General features: G+C 40.0%; 1 protein-coding gene across 1 annotated transcript in view; it reads right to left on the bottom strand.

Annotated features, from left to right (window-relative positions):
* Positions 1 to 20,916, bottom strand: part of LOC142349975 (dnaJ homolog subfamily C member 8-like) — a 440,478-nt gene that overhangs the window by 92,326 nt on the left and 327,236 nt on the right. The window lies entirely within an intron of this gene.

The raw sequence follows: 20,916 nt of genomic DNA, 5'->3' as shown, positions 1-20,916 counted from the left end.
ACTATTTTTAATTCGAACTCAAGCGGATAGTTCGATTAATTAATACTTCTGATGATAATGATTCAACTAGAGAAAATAATTTTGGTGTGCTGTCCCCTCTAATTGTGTAAGTCGCTTGGCAAATATTTTTCTAACTCCTTTCTGATTGGCCGAAAGGGTTCTACTTCTTTTCACCCCGATGGTTGAATAAATCGGGGTTAAATGATAAAGCGGGACACTGACCGAAAGTTTGATATTCTACAATCCGATTCACCTGAACTTAGAAAATATTGGCCTAAACTAGAAACGGAAAAGAATTTTAAATTGTCTCTCGAAGTAAGTAGCTTGTTTTAAATTTTGTGTTGGCATATAGTGTCAAAATATTTTTCATAGACTTCCGAGTTTTCGACGTAATTTTTTTTTCAAACATGGTATAAATAAAGGGTATAATAAAAAGGTTTAAAAAAGTGTCAAAAAAAGTGTTAAAAAGGATACAAAGATCAGGTATAAATGGGGTTTCAGAAAGCAAAGCGTTGAGATGGATTTTGTTAGTGCTTACCTCAAAGATCTGTTGAAATTACAACATCAAATTGATATTTATAAATTTAGAAATATGTTCTGTCGGGCCTTGATTGTTGATTTGAGAATAATTATTTTTGTAAATTTATTTTGCGTATCATGCTGCTTCTATCAATTTTATTATTTTTGCTTTATGGATGTCATTAAGAATAAATAGCAATTGAAATTGGATATATTTTCTGCCCTATTCTTTTTTCAAGTTTTTACTCAACGTGAACGAACACCGATGTTTTCTATCAAGATTTAAATCGATTTTCGGCGTCGGAAAAGATGTTCAACTGGGAAAAGCTGCTGAGAAAACGTACGGGATATGAAACAACCAGGGCTCTCTAAACCCTACTCACACCCTGATGGAAGTTTTGGTTTTTTTCCAACTTATAATGGAACATCTTAATAATTATAATTGCTGGTACCAGCATTTTCCGGGCTCTAACACCAACATTTATAGTGCAAAAAAGTGGTTTAATTTGTTAATGCATGCTAGCGTAAAAAGAATTCAATGCCGATGGAGTAAACAGATCCGTACATTGAGCCAACCAGCCAGGACTCTCATCTGCATCAGGATGCAAAATTTGACCGTATTTGGTAGTTACGACTAACCTGGGTCGATGATTTTGCCCGAATACGCTGTAAAAGATGCGGATAAGACACTAGGTACTATAGTACCTAGTATCCATTTTAGTTTCATTTTTTCTGGTCCATATTGGTTCATCGAAAACTAGTGAAGTCATTGCGTCACTGTTTCAATTTCTTCCGTTGGATTATAGATGTATGGCCGTTAGATGTATGTTTTCTTCCGTTAGCTGTGTTTTAGATTGGCCCGAAAAGAGCGACTGTCAACACACCTGCAGCATCATGTCAATCATGACCCAACTGCCAGGATGTGTGATGTGGATAGCCTCAACCTATGCCCTTTTTCAGAGAGTTCGGAATGGCTATGCTGTCATCCAAACACACACACACACACACACACACACACACACACACACACACACACACACACACACACACACACACACAAACACACAGATGGGGCCTAAACCGACGATTAAATAGCATTCTATTTAAACAGCATTCTGCAACTCTAGGATCAATCTTAAAACCCCTTCCTTTTCTGTCTTCGGAAAAGTGAAAGGAGATTATCCAGATTATCGAGTTGAGGCCGAGGAAGGTCGTCAAAACCAGTTGGATCCAAACTCCACTGCCCACCATCAGCCCCTCCCCCCTCTTCTCCTCCCTTTCGCATTTCAGATCATCGAAACATACGAATCATAGAGCGGTTTGCTTGTTGAATCGTTATCGCGTTTGGACCATTAAAAACAGCCTAAAAGCTAAAGATCTGATTCAATCTGTAGCAAATTACGATATAACAAATAATTCATCACCCCTTACTCATTGTTCTTTGAATATCAGTGAAAAAGAGCCAGTTTCTATATCTCCCGTCAAAAATTACTTACAGGAAAAAACCACTACCAGTTCAGGAAGGAACGTTATGTCAGACTCTTCAATTGTTTTAGCACAGCAGATAAGTGATCTGACAATTAACGATGACGTAATTCGTTTTTTGATTCCAGTTGGAACTATCCTGGTTTATCCCGACAGAAAAGATCACCTATACAAAGTCTCCACCTTGGGGCGCGACTTGAACAGGTCCAAGGTGAAGTACTTGCAGTGGGGTTCAAACTACGATGAATGGGTGTGCTCGAAATCAATTTGGGCGTATTCACAATTAACTGAACTTTTGTCAACAGTGAAAAAAATACTGAAAGATCTATCTGCCTGCATAGACGAATTGGCTCAATCTGCAACACTGGGAAGCCGTTTGCCAGGCCTTAGTGGCAATCCAAGCGAGTTACCAGATTTGAAAACTATTTGCAGTCAAAATATTCCAACGATCCGCAATATCTCAGTAAATTTTCGTGTGCGATTGTCCGGGATTACGTCAATTATAGAGGACTGCATCTAAAATCCTGACTGTGTTGATAACTGGAAGAAGTTTTAAGAAATTTTTTGCATTTAGCAAATTTCGTTTGCGTGCTTCCAACAGAGGGGGCAAAAAACATAAGCAGCAGGAGGAAAACTCAATGATGAATAGATTTGAGCTATGGAGATTGGTTGAGTATACTGACCTTTGGTACGAGCTGACTTCAATGAAGCAAGCAAAAAATAAAGGCAACAGCACAATGGAAGCTCTTGCCTCCCGAGCGAGAACACCTTTTGGTCGTGGGCAGGACAGTTTGTTATCGAAAACGTTATAATCGGAGGGCATAGCACCGACAACAGAAAAAACCTCATTGAGCTCGAAAAACTGCATCCAGGGAAGAACGAAATTCCTGAGCCGATGGAAGACCATAGCTGCGAAGCTTTTCAATTCAATGAAGCAAAGGTACGTTTGCAGCTTCAGTCTTTTTTGAATTTCACAGCAGCTGGGCCTTCCAAAATGTACCGAGAGCATCTTCTCCACGCAATCAATTGTTCAATTTCAGATCAATCCAAGCGAGCAATGAGTTCCCTAACCAAATTAGTGAACTTGTCCAACAACGGTGAGCTCCCAAGTTTCCTGGCTCCAGCTTTTTGTAGCGCTACATTAACAGCATTGATTAAAAAGAAAATCGTTATTAGACCTATTGCTGAGGGTGAAGTTATTCGGCGTCTTGTTGCCAGGTGCATTGCAAAAGAGGCAGCCATCGAGGCGGTTGAGTTGTTTGGAGCAAAGCAGTTGGGAGTTGCTGTCAGGGGAGGTGTCGAGAGCATAGTGCATGCTACAAAAATGACCTTCAATTGAATGAAGAGAACAAAGAGTGGGGGAATACTTCAATAAAGGGCATTTAATTTGGTGAAGCGCAGTCATCTCCTCGGCACAACAAAACTTTTGATGCCTAGTATAATTTCATTTGCATCCCTTTGCTACTCGAAACATGTTGATTTGTTCTTCAATAGCTCAACTGTTGACAGTCAATCAGGAGTGCAACAAGGTGATCCACTGGGTACACTTTTGTTTTCTCTGGCCATCCGGCTATTTATTAACCAAATTGAAAGCAAATTACCAAACGCATCGCAACATTGCGATGCCGGTATCTCGATGACGGAATTATTGCAGCAACCGAGATCGAACTTTGTAAAGCGTTAGAATTTCTCATAGAATCAGGAGAAAAAGTCAGTTTAGAACCCAGGAGGGAGAAGTGCGAACTTTGGTCCGTCAAAAGCATGAGGAAAGTTGACTGTTTGGTCAAGAGGAACTGTGTGGATGGAATTGAAATTTTATGAGCTGCTACAGGATCTGATGTTTTTGTTTTTGTTTCCACTTGCTTACTCAAACGCGTTAAAAAATTAGAGGAAATTCTAGACAATTTAGCATCCTCAATGTACTCTTGTTATTTTACGTCTTTGCCTTTGTGCTCCCAATATGGTCTACTCTTTGCGATGCAAATCTCCTTCGGACGAATCAACTAAAATCCTACGACAGTTTGATTCGGTTCAGCGTGCAACCGTTGAAGGTATTCTTGGAGTGTTGATGTCAGAAACCTCTTGGAACCAAGCATGTCTTCCAATAAAAAAAATCGGTGTAGGAATAAGACTATCAGCAGATCAAGTTCAGGCTGCATATTTTGGCTTTGTTTTTCAATCTTCTGTTCTTGACAAATAATAACAGGCCATAATCCAACTGAAGACATCTCATATAAAACTATTGAAAATTTGAGCGAAATTGCAGCGATATATCCTTCTTAAAGAAAAATTCAGAACGAACTTGATAACTTAGCTATTGACAACCTGTTGGGAAAACAAAGCTCAATTAGAGAAAAAAACTTGTTTTCAATCTCTTTCACTACCGCAGTCTGTTGCCTCCAGCTCAGGGACTTCACCTATCTTCTAATTAGTTCCATACTGCTTTAAAATACCGACTAAGTGTAAAAATGTACCAGAACGAGAGAAAATGTCCTTTTTGTACATCTGGGACTCTAGATGTAATGGGCGACAATGCCGTGTCATGCAATGATCGGTTTGATGTGATCTATCGTCAAAATTGTATGACAGATAAAACGATATCAGCGTCCTCGGCAGCTCTTTTGTCTCCGATCTGTGAACAGAAAAGTTTACTACCCGACAATACCTCAGAATTCCGGTCAACCAGCAGCTTTAGACGTAACCATCACTTCTCCCTTGCAGTCAAATCTCATTATAAATGCGTCGGAGAAGAGTGGTTTTGCACTGTCAACTTCTGAAGACAGGATGTACAAAAAGTACGCCCAGAAATGTAGTGAAATCGGAATTCAATTCATTCCTCTGACTTTGGGAACGTTTAGAGGATTTTCAGAGACAGTGCGTAAGAGCTTCAAACGAATCGATACTCTGGCTGATAACAGAAGTTTGCAGCCTGCGAGGTTGTTGGTAGCCTTCCGTATGTTTTCTCAATCAGTCTCTGTTACGGCAATTTGGCGGTCTGCAATCATGCTCCTTGCAAGGGATGCGATATTATGACACATATGGAACGGGAGCAAATCTTTGAATCATTGTTTGAGAAATTAAGAGGGGAGTTGACCCTGTGAACTATGTCATCAATGAGTGGGGACAATCTATACTGAAAAACTTTTTGACTCGCCCAATGAGCGGGGAGCTCCTACTTTAATGCTTTATCATACGAGTTGTAACACAACTCGCAGTGGCGGATGAAATGTGAATGTCCGGAACAGGAAGTTTTTCCTCATACAATTTTTTTAAGAAGGAAGCGAGTGTGATTGCATTGGTGATTCGAGTTGAATTCGTAATATTAACAATGATCGTTTATGAACCAAGATTCTCTTAATCAAGTTTTGCGTATTTGAAAAAGAAAATTAAATAGCAACATTTATACAATAGCCCTCATTGTGCGTGATAATGCAAGCCCTGTTTTCCTTTGACACAGCGAATTGGACGTGAGGCTCGCTAGTTGGGTCTTTTTGAAAAATCTCAGAAAGAGCGACTGTCACTATTGATTTTTTTTCGAAGACAGGTTGTTCGCCGAACTGGTGACATCTTTGGCTGGGGTAGACTGTGTGGTAGATTGTGGATTATTAGAGGGCCCCGACTCCTCTATAAGTCGTACTTCCGATGAGTTGGATTGTTCCAATTAGTTAGGGTTTTTCTTGTCTGAAATTGACATTATTGTACTGATAACTAACGCTGATTGATTTTATTACGATTTTAAACAGAGTTAACTGCCAGTTTCGTTTTGACAATTTTAACATAAAGTTAATTATCGAAATGCGTCGTTTGAGTTTTACAATTTTAACTGGAGTCTATGGTTTTCAATACTGGAGCCGTAAACGTCATTTTCACTGACCGTAAACGCATCTACTTTTCTGCAAACTTTTGTGATTTTTTCCCATTTCAACATCTGATTACCAATTTCTTAGATGTTGCGGTGCAAAATCACTTGAGTGTGGTATAATGTGGCGGCTGAGCTCACTAACTCAATTACCAAATTGAATAGCGCTTCAACGCCATTTCAAGCCTCAAAGCTAGAATAGCATGACAAGCAAAATTTAATGCTACATTCTATCGAAGCCATTTGGATCTGTTCACTTTGTTCAACATTTATATTTCGCAACTATTATTAGTACACATTTGTCATACATGAAGTGAAACTCAAATTCGAACTACCTCAACCACCAGCAAAACAATACTACGACTTAACAGTATTGCATCAGATTCTTTGCGATTGGATTGCGAATCAACCTGTTTTTGATACAGAATATTCGACAACACTTCTACATGGTTAACAAATTTTCCATTACATCAAATTTACACTGAAAAAGTGACGTTATGGAAAAGTGTTCACTTTCTGTCGACATTATTATCTACAACCAATCAACAGTTGAATTTGACATGTAAATCCACGTGACGAGCAGCATAAAATGAGCTTGAAAAACTACCAAAATTTAGTTGAAATTTGCAACTTTGGTTATTTTAAATTGACATACAGTGCGTATTGAAGCAAACTCTCTTGAGTGGTAAATTACTTGATATCGTGTCTTGTCTCTGTAGATCATATTTGTGATTGTACAGACTAACTTTACTCTGACTTATTGAAAATAGAATTGACTTTGAAATTCTCAAATTTTCACATTGCGGAACGAAGTTAATAAGATGCCTAGGCTGATTCCAGTTTCTTAATTGGTAAATCTGAGAACTTGCTCACAAAGAAAACTAAAACTTCGTATTTCGCCCATGTATTAAGATTGGGTATAAAATATAAAATCAGGGCCCATCAATATAGTTCAGGTTATATTCATTATTCTTTCACCAAACAGTAGACCTACCCAGCGTGCATAAGAACACAATTTTTTTTGTTCTTAGCATTTGTGGTTAGGGAGATATCATTGAAAAACCTCTAATTTGAGACTAATTGGTTATTTGAAATTTTGGATTTTTGCTTAATTGAAGCAAAGTCATTTGTTATTCGGCAAAACTGAACAAGTAGTTATTTGAAATTATTGAGCAATAAGTAATGCAACGGTAATCTACAGTATAGCGGATAATACAGTTCTCAAAAGTTAACTGCAAAAACACAATATCCGGACAGATTTGAAAACGCTGAAACGAACTGGGCGGTGTAGTTTTCCATGACTTTGATAGGAGAGCAGCCGTGAATTTTGGTCCGCCGACCCGGAGAGTGGAAGGCAAACTACTGTCCAATCTGATGAAGAGAGTGCCAAAGGCATACCCCAAAGAAAATCAAACGAATCAGCAGCGCAACGCCAGTGAGGCAGAGCGAAAGGTGCGAGTGCAATTCACAAAACACGTTGAAAAGTTGACCTCGCTTAAAAGGAACAAACAGTAACCAGTTAGTCCAAGCACAACCAGCAGAGAGGAGCTTCAATTAACAGCTCAAAGGTACGACAAGAAAATTCAAGATTGAGTGGAAGAAGTTAACACTAAAACAAGAATTGGCTAGAAAATAATTGAAGATTCAGATCGACCCAACAAACTAAAGGTCCTCTACCAACAGACTTTTCACATTCTAACGGATGAAATACCCAAGCAACTGCAGCGTCGAAACAAGCTTGTGCCCTATCCAGCTAATTTTGTTGACGAACATCTGAAGGAAGCAAGAAAGTGCAAAGCCAGTTTGGACTATCCTTGGCTTGCATATATAAGCAAAGGCACGCAACCAGCAATGAATGCAGAGCAAAGCAACACAATTCAGGCAGCGAACGACAGCGAGAGCAATGATAACTACCCAACGAAAAACCCAGTTGCTCAAACAGTGCAAATTGGAGCAACAGCAAGTGGCCAAGAGACGGAGAATGTTTCGGAAACATCTTCAGGAAAGCAAAGGCGAGAGGAAAGGATGAAGAAATTCGATATCGAGTTTGAAACCAAGATGAGACTGGAACAAGCACCATTCGAGCAGAGGAAGCTAGAGCTGGAAAAGCAAATCAAGGAACTGGAAATCAAGCATCAACTACTGGAGGAAGAGCGCAAGCTAGAGCGCAAAGTGAAGAGAACAGCATTAGAGAACAATGATACTGGTTCCCAATCAACTGGCGCTCGAAACAAATCACCCTTCAACTGGAGCCCTAAAAAGAGAGATGTCTCAGAATGGGCCAGCAGGGTCGACAACCTCCTAACACCAGAACAATCAACAGCTCGCTTCGAAACAACCCCTTAAAGAACAGGTCTAGTCACTCCTCGCGATATCGCAGTTCGCGAGACCGATCCGCAAGTGTTGAAGACCGGGACATTTCAACAAGAGCTGGTCTGCTACGATACAACAGTGGGTACGCAGGTAGCAGTAGCCTGCCAAAGCTCAAGTTGAACAAATTCGATGGGAACCCCCTCGAGTGGGCTAGTATGTTCATTGCTACAGTGGATCAACAACCAATACCAGACTCACAGAAGATGAGCCATCTCAATACTCTAATGACAGGCAAGGCAAGGTCAGCAATCTCTGGAATGGGCTATTCTGGACAGTTCTATGGTGCTGCATGGAGTATTCTGGAGAGGAAATTTGGAAGGCCTCATGTGATCATTGATGCACAACTGGAGAGTCTTCGCAAAGCAAGTCAGGTGAATCCTCATGACTCAACAGTTCTGATCAGTTTCTCAGTTATTGTTTCGAACTTTGTGAATGTGCTCAAAGATCACATGGAGATTGGTACAAGCTCGGCACTATACGGCAGTAGAAAAACTACCTCAATTTCTCAAAGAGAAGTGGTGGTTCTATGTCGATGATAGAGATGAAGATTGCCCTGATTCGATTATGTTTGAAAAGTGGCTATCTAGGATAGCATTCTTGCACGAAGGTTTTTCAGCTTTCAAGGGAGAGCGAAGAGAAGAAGACCGAAAAAGCACAAATAGAGACAAACGGTTCTCGAAAACATCGAACTTCAGTGCAAGTTCGAGCGTGAAAGAAACGAAGCAAACGCTAAGTGATCACTGTCCGCTAGCTCATTGCACTCATAAAATATGGAACTGTCCATTATTCAGGAACATGAGTGTGAATGATCGGTACGCAGCAGTGAAAAAGCAACGCTTCTGTTACGGATGTCTGGGCAAAGTCAATGCTAGGGGCATCAACGGATGCATCAAGAAGCACAACGGATTGCTACACTCAGAAAACCAAATGGACGAGGGCAGTCACGCAGTCAATGTAAGCGCAGCAACAATCAACCAGAGTAACGAAGTTACTAGCTTTCTTCAGATAGTTCCTGTCTCAATACAGAGCGGTGGCAACAGGCTGAACACATATGCTTTTCTCGATAGTGGATCAACGGTTTCATTCACCGATGAAAGTGTGCAAGAGAAGTTACGAGCCCGAGGCACCGATAGGACGCTCAACATAGCTGGCATACACGGAACGAAGGATCTGAAGACAGAAAAGGTTCCTCTCAAAATAAAGGGACCACATTCAAAGGTGCATTCAATCGAAGCGTTTGCACACAAACTCTTGGGAAACACCAACAACAACTACAACAAGCTGAAGCAAAGCTTCAATCACTTGAGTTTTCTACCCAACAAAAGCTTCAACTTGATGGAAGTTGGCATCTTCCTTGGTCAAGATGCTTATGAGCTACAACGCTCATTGGGCTACAAGATAGGAACACGAAGTGAACTTTTCGCCGTTCTAACAGAGCTAGGATGCGTAGTCTGTGGACCCATGACGGGCAAAAGAAGACAAAATGTTTGTCATTTCGCCTTCACTGAAGATATGAAAATGGCTAAGAATATCCAAACCTGGTGGACATAGAAACTTATGCTTCCAAAATCAACGTCGTCAGTCAGTCAAAGAAGCAACTGCAGGCACAAAGGATGCTAGAGTGTACGACAAAGTTCACAGGCGTGCGGCACGAAGTGGCAATGCTGTGGGGTGAATCAGAGCCAAACCTACCGAACAACTACAGCTCAGCCTTGGGTCAGCTTTACTCACTGGAGCAAAGATTCCAAAGGGGCCCAAACCTGAAGAGCTTGTATCAACAGTCAGTAGATACAGATGTAGAAAAAGGATTCGTAAAAATAATGGACGAGTCTGAAGTGAAAGGCACCCTCGGGAAGGAATGGTATTTACCACACCATCCAGTGCTAAACCCGAACAAGCCTGGCAAAGTAAGACGTGTTTGCAATGCTGCATTAAAGTACAAAGAAGTATGCCTAAATGATAAACTACTAGCAGGACTTGTTCTGCTACATGGGTTGATTGGAACAATATTCAGATTCCGTGAAGGACCAATAGCCCCAACAGCTGACATTGAATCGATGTTTCTACAAGTGCAAGTTCCCGAAAAGGTTAAAAGTTGCTTGAGGTTCTTATGGCCCCCAAGAACTAATGAACCTGTTCAGATATACGAAAATCAGCGTCATGTATTTGGAGCTAAAAGTTCTCCAAATTGTGTAATCTATGCTCTCAAGCGAGTGGGACTGGACAACGAAAGAGAGTGTCCAATTGCAACAAAGGCAATACAAAACAACCTTTACATGGACGATTTCATCAAATGAGTAGAAACCCCGGAAGAAGCAATTGAAGTCTTCAATCAACTACAACCTCTTCTCTCAAGACATGAATTTGAACTGAAGTGGATAACCATTAAAAATGCAGTTACCGAATCAATCCCAGAAGACTTGAAATCAATCAGCAACATGAAAAAGTCGGAGTGGAACCCAATACGGAGGGAACCTCAGTGCTAGGACTACAATGAACCATTATTGATGACAGTCTTCAAGTATGCAGAGATACAAGCGGTGCAAAATCACTTGAGTGTGGTATAATGTGGCGGCTGAGTTCACTAACTCAATTACCAAATTGAATAGCGCTTCAACGCCATTTCAAGCCTCAAAGCTAGAATAGCATGACAAGCAAAATTTAATGCTACATTCTATCGAAGCCATTTGGATTTGTTCACTTTGTTCAACATTTATATTTAGCAACTATTATTAGTACACAATTGTCATACATGAAGTGAAACTCAAACTCGCACTACCTCAACCACCAGCAAAACAATACTACGACTTAACAGTATTGCATCAGATTCTTTGCGATTGGATTGCGAATCAACCTGTTTTTGATACAGAATATTCGACAAAACTTCTACATGGTTAACAAATTTTCCATGACATCAAATTTATACTGAAAAAGTGACGTTATGGAAGAGTGTTCACATTCTGTCGACGTTATTATCTACAACCAATCAACAGTTGAATTTGACATGTAAATCCACGTGACTAGCAGCATAAAAGGAGCTTGAAAAACTACCAAGTGAGTTGAAATTTGCAATTTTGGTTATATTAAATTGACATACAGTGCTTATTGAAGCAAACTCTCTTGAGTGGTAAATTACTTGTTATCGTGTCTTGTCTCTGTTGATCATTTTTGTGATTGTACAGACTAACTTTACTCTGACTTATTGAAAATAGAATTGACTTTGAAATTCTCAAATTTTCACATTGCGGAACGAAGTTAATAAGTAGAGTTACAGAGCAGATAAACTGTTCGTTCTTGTTTCATTCATTTACCAGATGCCTAGGCTGATTCCAGCTTCTTGATTGGTAAATCTGAGAACTTGGTTACAAAGAAATCTAAAACTTTGTATTTCGCCCAAGTATTAAGATTGGGTATAAAATATAAAATCAGGGCCCATCAATATAGTTCAGGTTATATTCATTATTCTTTCACCAAACAGTGGACCTACCCAGCGTGCATAAGAAAACAATTTATTTTGTTCTTAGCATTTGTGGTTAAGGAGATATCATTGAAAAACCTCTAATTTGAGACTAATTGGTTATTTGAAATTTTGGATTTTTGCTTAATTGAAGCAAAGACATTTGTTATTCGGCAAAGCTGAACAAGTAGTTATTTGAAATTATTGAGCAATAAGTAATGCAACGGTAATCTACAGTATAGCGGATAATACAGTTCTCAAAAGTTAACTGCAAAAACACAATATCCGGACAGATTTGAAAACGCTGAAACGAACTGGGTGGTGTAAAGTTTTCCTTGACTTTGATAGGAGAGCAGCCGTGAAATTTGGTCCGCCGACCCGGAGAGTGGAAGGCAAACTACTGTCCAATCTGATGAAGAAAGTGCCAAAGGCATACCCCAAAGAAAATCAAACGAATCAGCAGCGCAACGCCAGTGAGGCAGAGCGAAAGGTGCGAGTGCAATTCACAAAACACGTTGAAGAGTTGACCTCGCTTAAAAGGAACAAACAGTAACCAGTTAGTCCAAGCACAACCAGCAGAGAGGAGCTTCAATTAACAGCTCAAAGGTACGACAAGCAAAGCAATGCAGAGCAAAGCAACAAAATTCAGGCAGTGAACAACAGCGAGAGCAATGATAACTACCCAACGAAAAACCCAGTTGCTCAAACAGTGCAAAGTGGAGCAACAGCAAGTGGCCAAGAGACGGAGAATGTTTCGGAAAAATCTTCAGGAAAGCAAAGGCGAGAGGAAAGGATGAAGAAATTCGATATCGAGTTTGAAACCAAGATGAGACTGGAACAAGCACGGTTCGAGCGGAGAAAGCTAGAGCTGGAAAAGCAAATGAAGGAACTGGAAACCAAGCATCAACTACTGGAGGAAGAGCGCGAGCTAGAGCGCAAAGTGAAGAGAACAGCATTAGAGGACAATGATACTGGTTCCCAATCAACTGGCGCTCGAAACAAATCACCCTTCAACTGGAGCCCTAAAAAGAGAGATGTCTCAGACTGGGCCAGCAGGGTCGACAACCTCCTAACACCAGAACGATCAAAAGCTCGCTCCGAAGCAACCCCCTAGTGAACAGGTCTAGTCACTTCTCGCGATATCGCAGTTCGCGAGACCGATCAGCAAGTGTTGAAGACCGGGTCATTTCACCAAGAGCTGGTCTGCTACGATACAACAGTGGGTACGCACGTAGCAGTAGCCTACCAAAGCTCAAGTTGAACAAATTCGATGGGAACCCCCTCGAGTGGGCTAGTATGTTCATTGCTACAGTGGATCAACAACCAATACCAGACTCACAGAAGATGAGCCATCTCAACACTCTAATGACAGGCAAGGCAAGGTCAGCAATCTCTGGAATGGGCTATTCTGGACAGTTCTATGGTGCTGCATGGAGCATTCTGGAGAGGAAATTTGGAAGGCCTCATGTGATCACTGATGCGCAACTGGAGAGTCTTCGCAAAGCAAGTCAGGTGAATCCTCACGACTCAACAGTTCTGATCAGTTTCTCAGTTATTGTTTCGAACTTTGTGAATGTGCTCAAAGATCACATGGAGATTGGTACAAGCTCGGCACTATACGGCAGTAGAAAAACTACCTCAATTTCTCAAAGAGAAGTGGTGGTTCTATGTCGATGATAGAGATGAAGATTGCCCTGATTCGATTATGTTTGAAAAGTGGCTATCTAGGATAGCATTCTTGCACGAAGGTTTTTCAGCTTTCAAGGGAGAGCGAAGAGAAGAAGACCGAAAAAGCACAAATAGAGACAAACGGTTCTCGAAAACATCGAACTTCAGTGCAAGTTCGAGCGTGAAAGAAACGAAGCAAACGCTAAGTGATCACTGTCCGCTAGCTCATTGCACTCATAAAATATGGAACTGTCCATTATTCAGGAACATGAGTGTGAATGATCGGTACGCAGCAGTGAAAAAGCAACGCTTCTGTTACGGATGTCTGGGCAAAGTCAATGCTAGGGGCATCAACGGATGCATCAAGAAGCACAACGGATTGCTACACTCAGAAAACCAAATGGACGAGGGCAGTCACGCAGTCAATGTAAGCGCAGCAACAATCAACCAGAGTAACGAAGTTACTAGCTTTCTTCAGATAGTTCCTGTCTCAATACAGAGCGGTGGCAACAGGCTGAACACATATGCTCTTCTCGATAGTGGATCAACGGTTTCATTCACCGATGAAAGTGTGCAAGAGAAGTTACGAGCCCAAGGCACCGATATGACGCTCAACATAGCTGGCATACATGGAACGAAGGATCTGAAGACAGAAAAGGTTCCTCTCAAAATAAAGGGACTACATTCAAAGGTGCATTCAATCGAAGCGTTTGCACACAAACTGTTGGGAAACACCAACAACAACTACAACAAGCTGAAGCAAAGCTTCAATCACTTGAGTGTTCTACCCAACAAAAGCTTCAACTTGATGGAAGTTGGCATCATCCTTGGTCAAGATGCTTATGAGCTACAACGCCCATTGGGCTACAAGATAGGAACACAAAATGAACTTTTCGCCGTTCTAACAGAGCAAGGATGGGTAGTCAGTGGACCCATGACGGGCAAAAGAAGACAAAATGTTTGTCATTTCGCCTTCACTGAAGATATGAAAATGGCTAAGAATATCCAAACCTGGTGGACATAGAAACTTATGCTTCCAAAATCAACGTCGTCAGTCAGTCAAAGAAGCAACTGCAGGCACAAAGGATGCTAGAGTGTACGACAAAGTTCACAGGCGTGCGGTACGAAGTGGGAATGCTGTGGGGCGAACCAGAGCCAAACCTACCGAACAACTACAGCTCAGCCTTGGGTCAGCTTTACTCACTGGAGCGAAGGTTCCAAAGGGGCCCAAACCTGAAGAGCTTGTATCAACAGTCAATAGATACAGATGTAGAAAAAGGATTCGTAAAAATAATTGACGAGTCTGAAGTGAAAGGCACCCTCGGGAAGGAATGGTATTTGCCACACCATCCAGTGCTAAACCCGAACAAGCCTGGCAAAGTAAGACGTGTTTGCAATGCTGCATCAAAGTACAAAGAAGTATGCCTAAATGATAAACTACTAGCAGGACTTGTTCTGCTACATGGGTTGATTGGAACAATATTCAGATTCCGTGAAGGACCAATAGCCCCAACAGCTGACATTGAATCGATGTTTCTACAAGTTCAAGTTCCCGAAAAGGTTAGAAGTTGCTTGAGGTTCTTACGGCCCCCAAGGACTAATGAACCTGTTCAGATATACGAAAAACAGCGTCATGTATTTGGAGCTAAAAGTTCTCCAACTTGTGTAATCTATGCTCTCAAGCGAGTGAGACTGGACAACGAAAGAGAGTGTCCAAATGCAACAAAGGAAATACAAAACAACCTTTACATGGACGATTTCATCAAATGAGTAAAAACCCCGGAAGAAGCAATTGAAGTCTTTAATCAACTACAACCTCTTCTCTCAAGACATGAATTTGAACTGAAGAAGTGGATAACCATTAAAAATGCAGTTACCGAAGCAATCCCAGAAGACTTGAAATCAATCAGCAACATGAAAAAGTCGAAGTGGAACCCAATACGGAGGGAACCTCAGTGCTAGGACTACAATGAACCATTATTGATGACAGTCTTCAAGTATGCAAAGATACAAACAAGGAAGTTGAAGCACCTATAACCCAGAGGAAGATTTTGTCTTCGGTATCTTCAGTATTCCACCCGATCGGATTGTTTGCTCCGTTCAGTGTTCACATGAGACGACTTCTGAAAGGTACCTGGACCAAGAATGGGCAACATTGGGACAACGAAATGGAGCCTGGTGACGAAGCAGAATTCCTGAAATGGAAAAAACAACTTGCAATAGTGACTGAAACAAGCATCGATAGAAGGTACTTCAACAGAGAGAGGGATAAAACCGAATTTCATGTGTTTGCTGACGCATCTGAAGACACGATGTGTGCAGTGGCCTATCTACGTTCACAACCAAAGGAATACTCAGCTGACTTAGCATTTGTCATTGGAAATTGCAGAGTGGCACCGATGGGCCATCTTTCAATACCCTGATTGGAATTGCAAGCGGCAGTCATTGCAGTGAGGTTGAAAGAACAGATAGTCAAGGAACACGAAATGAAGATAAATAGTTGCAGTTTTTGGTCAGACTCAACTACGGTATTGCAGTGGATACACATTTCCCATTGTAAGCTACAGGTGTTTATGGCCAATCGAGTGGCTGAGATACTGGATACCACCGATGTTTCACAGTGGAAACATTTGAGCGGTATCAACAACCCAGCTTACATTGGCACGAGAGCAATCAAAATTGCAGAACTCAAGAGAAGTGAGTGGCTCACTGGGCCGGCCTGGTTGAAATGAACAGAATGCGAGTGGCCAGGGCAAGTGAACCTAATCTTTGCATCAGATGAAGAGAATATACCCTCATCAGTCTTCATGATACAGGCTGAAGAAAAGAAAGCTGTTATTCAGTGGGAACGATTCAGCGGTTAGATGCTTCAACAGCCTTTACAAATGTTGGAGTTGACTACTTTGGCCCTTTCATTGTGAAGATTCGGCGCAGAAACGAACAGCGATGGTGTTGTCTCTTTACTTGTCTAACTATGAGAGCGATGCACATAGAAGTGGTACCCAAGTTGGACACAGATAGTTGTCTCAATGCCATAATGAGATTTATTGCTCGAAGAGGCAAACTGAATACAATTATCAGCGACAATGGGACAAACTTGGTTGGAGCTGAAAGAGAATTCGCAGAGTACGTTGCGGCATGGATCAAAGAAGGGATCGAAGAACATCTGATTCAACGAGGAATCCGTTGGAAGGTCAACCCCCGCAGCACAACACTTTGGAGGAGTATGGGAGTGGTTGGTCAGATGTTGCAAGAAAGCAATGTATGCAGTGTTAGTGAGCAGATCAGTGACCGAGGACGTTCTTTCAACAACGATGTGTTTTGTAGAGCAGACATTGAACGCAAGACTCCAGTCAGCTCAGATGTTAACGACTTAGATGCATTGACCCCCAATCACTTCTTGCTTGGCAACAGGAACGTTTGCTTACCTTATCTACCGTGCGCAGAAGAATTTGTCGACCTTCTAAAAAAAGACAAACTCAAGCATATGCAAATCTCATATGGGACAGATTTCGTAAGGAATATCTGCCAACTCTGAATAACCGGCATATATGGCGATCTACGGCGAACGAAACCCTTAAAGAAGGCGATCTCGTTTGGTTGATCGAAGACAGCGATAAGCGTGGATATTACAATCTGGGTCAAGTTACGGAGACCATCGATGGGTCTGACGATGTGATTCGAAGAGCGATAGTTCGAACGAACGACGGAGTGTACAAGAGACCAGTAGTGAAGCTCGCCCCAGTACTACCTGTGAAAGATGTTTTCGCGATGGAAAACAGGGCCTGCGATGTGGCGGCTGAGCTCAATAACTCAACTACCAAATTGAATAGCGCTTCAAGGCCATTTCAACCCTCAAAGCTAGAATAGCATGACAAGCAAAATTTAATGCTACATTCTATCGAAGCCATTTGGATTTTTTCACTTTGTTCAACATTTATATTTAGCAACTATTATTAGTACACAATTGTCATACATGAAGTGAAACTCAAACTCGCACTATCTCAACCACCAGCAAAACAATACTACGACTTAAAAGTATTGCATCAGATTCTTTGCGATTGAATTGCGAATCAACCTGTTTTTGATACAGAATATTCGACAAAACTTCTACATGGTTAACAAATTTTCCATGACATCAAATTTACACTGAAAAAGTGACGTTATGGAAAAGTGTTCACATTCTGTCGACATTATTATCTACAACCAATCAACAGTTGAATTTGACATGTGAATCCACGTGACTAGCAGCATAAAAGGAGCTTGAAAAACTACCAAATGAGTTGAAATTTGCATTTTTGGTTATATTAAATTGACATACAGTGCGTATTGAAGCAAACTCTCTTGAGTGGTAAATTACTTGTTATCGTGTCTTGTCTCTGTAGATCATTTTTGTGATTGTACAGACTAACTTTACTCTGACTTATTGAAAATAGAATTGACTTTGAAATTCTCAAATTTCACATTACGGAACGAAGTTCTAATAAGTAAAGTTACAGAGCAGATAAACTGTTCATTCTTGTTTCATTCATTTACCAGATGCCTAGGCTGATTCCAGTTTCTTGACTGGTAAATCTGAGAACTTGGTTACAAAGAAATCTAAAACTTTGTATTTCGCCCAAGTATTAAGATTGGGTATAAAATATGAAATCAGGGCCCATCAATATAGTTCAGGTTATATTCATTATTCTTTCACCAAACAGTGGACCTACCCAACGTGCATAAGAACACAATTTTTTTTTGTTCTTAGCATTTGTGGTTAAGGAGATATCATTGAAAAACCTCTAATTTGAGACTAATTGGTTATTTGAAATTTTGGATTTATGCTTAATTGAAGCAAAGTCATTTGTTATTCGGCAAAACTGAACAGGTAGTTATTTGAAATTATTGAGCAATAAGTAATGCAACGGTAATCTACAGTATAGCGGATAATACAGTTCTCAAAAGTTAACTGCAAAAACACAGTATCCGGACAGATTTGAAAACGCTGAAACGAACTGGGCGGTGTAGTTTTCCTTGACTTTGATAGGAGAGCAGCCGTGAAATTTGGTCCGCCGACCCGGAGAGTGGAAGGCAAACTACTGTCCAATCTGATGAAGAGAGTGCCAAAGGCATACCCCAAAGAAAATCAAACGAATCAGCAGCGCAACGCCAGTGAGGCAGAGCGAAAGGTGCGAGTGCAATTCACAAAACACGTTGAAAAGTTGACCTCGCTTAAAAGGTGTGAAACATTTTCTGTTATTGAGCAAAGATTTCTTTTTCACATAAGAAAATGAAAAAATTAAGCTGAACACTTTTCAAGCACTTTTCAATATTTTTTTATTTTTTTAGTTAAGATGTTTGTTTATTACACTGTTTTAATTTTAGGGTTGTTTTATTAGTTGTTTGAAGATTCCTTGTAATTAACAAGGTTTCAACGCTAATTTTGATGTTTTTCAGTTTTTTTGCTGAACTATAGAAGAATTTTTCAAGCACTTTTCTTAATTTACTGTTCATATTATGTTTGAATATAAAATTGTTTTTATTTTAGATTTATTTTAATAGCTGTTTGAAGATTTTGTTTTTATAGCTGTTTGAAAGTTTCTGATAATTAACATGAGTTGGATTTTGATGTTCTAAACCTTTTTGGTTGATTAATATGCGATTTTGTTTCTTTTGTCACAGATTGTTTTGTTTTATGCCTTTTTTACCGCCTTGTTCTATCGCCAGAATTTGAAAGAACGCTCATTACATACAAAGTTTTCAGATTTCAAATGAACACAGATTTGTTTTTATAAAACATTTTTTTGAAAAATAGGACCAATCTTTATTGATTTTAGTTTTTCGTTTTTAATTTTAAACAAGTTTCGTTGTCTATTAAGACTTGCCTGTTGAACACTTTTAAAAGAAATTTTTGCTTTCATTTGCACTTGTAATTTTAAAAGGTTCATTATTTTCTTGAAGTTTTTTTCGTTCAAATTTGTAAAGGCTTGTTTTTCCATGAATTGGCTTCAAATACCCTTTTTGTAATTTCTTATTACTAGTTGCTCATTTTAAGTAGGTGCTTTTTTAGAGGATGAAATGTTTTACGCTGTGTAATATTATTATAGTATATATATGATCAAAAATTTTAGAATTAAACTTTGGGAGTGAAGGACTTGACCAAGGTTCATATTCTCATGTGAACACAACTGCTACGTGGTATAAATAATTGTTACTAAACTGATATTGAGAATACCATTTTTTTCATTACAAACAGGAATTGAGAATGCCATTTTTTTCTATATAATATTTAGTTACATTCAGACTGTGTTCCATAGTTCTCTCTAACCAACAAGAAATAAGAGACCATTTTCCACAGGTAAAAAAAGAGCTGGCATATTAAACTTCAAGTACAATTTGGCCCGATTTTTTGGCTAATAACGTTAACTTACACCTATGATAAGCCGTTGCTAAAGTTGCAACTTTCGTGATACAGTTATCGACTGGCATTGATTTGTGGCAGTTCTTGACTTGACTTTTCCCTAATATCATTAAAATTGGTTCACTATATCAGATGTTTAAAACCTACATAACGTACAGTTTTCAGACTTAAAGTGTCATAACATGATATCTTAATGTGCTATATGCATGCCTGTCTTCGTTCGACGACCTCATCCTGGGCAGCATTCATTCACCTTGCTGACAGTAATCACTCTATACCTTCGTAACAGTCGACTTTTTGATGACGTAACATTTTTTGATGACGCAGTTCGACATACTATATATTTATTAATACTTTTAGTCCATCCATTATTAACAGTAGGCTATATAATGAGACTTGGTTGTAGGATGAATACTGACTTTTTACAACTGCTACCGCGAAGTGCACTACACCGGCACACATGAATTGGACTTGACATGAAACTATCACGACAGAACATTGCATAATTGAACGAAAAGATCAAAGAGCATTGGGTAAGTTGACATTGGGTAAAATGGCATTGAGTAAAATGGCATTGGGTAAATTGTCATGAACCCTAATTAGAATAATTCAGTACCTGTTTCTTAAGAATTTTTTATGAGGTGACAGACATATCTTATTTTTGGCGTGATAGCCGAGAGGTAAGGTGTGTGGTTCACACGCCAATGATTGAGAGTTCAATCCCCTGCCTCTGTGAAGCTGTCTGTGTGAGAATGAGCTCTTACTTGACCCTAGCTTCAGGTTGACCATAGCCTGACCAATGTTGGCTGCAATGATGGTACCACGTGAAAGTTTCAGACGCAAAAAAAAGTGGCTATAGTCACCAAAAAAAGAGCAATGCTGCTCATAAAAAGATCAGTCTGAAATGTGGGGAATAATAAGAAAAAGGGCAGCTGAAAACAGGCTACTGTAGGCCTAATGCTGTTCCGCTGCGATTACGCAGAAACCACAATTATCATTATTATTGTTCGTGAATATAGGAGTATGAGAATATAGGATAAACTTTCAAAATACTGCCCAATAGTTCAACAGTCCAATAAACTGTTCAATAACAGATCGGAAATGAAAAGGGGCACTAAAATTATGTGCAGTTGTGTATTAAGTGCATAGAAT

This window comes from Convolutriloba macropyga, chromosome 11 (genome assembly GCF_964194025.1).
Source record: "Convolutriloba macropyga chromosome 11, txConMacr16.3, whole genome shotgun sequence".
Classification (NCBI taxonomy): Eukaryota; Metazoa; Xenacoelomorpha; order Acoela; family Convolutidae; genus Convolutriloba; species Convolutriloba macropyga.
This window is presented reverse-complemented; position numbering and strand designations above follow the sequence as displayed.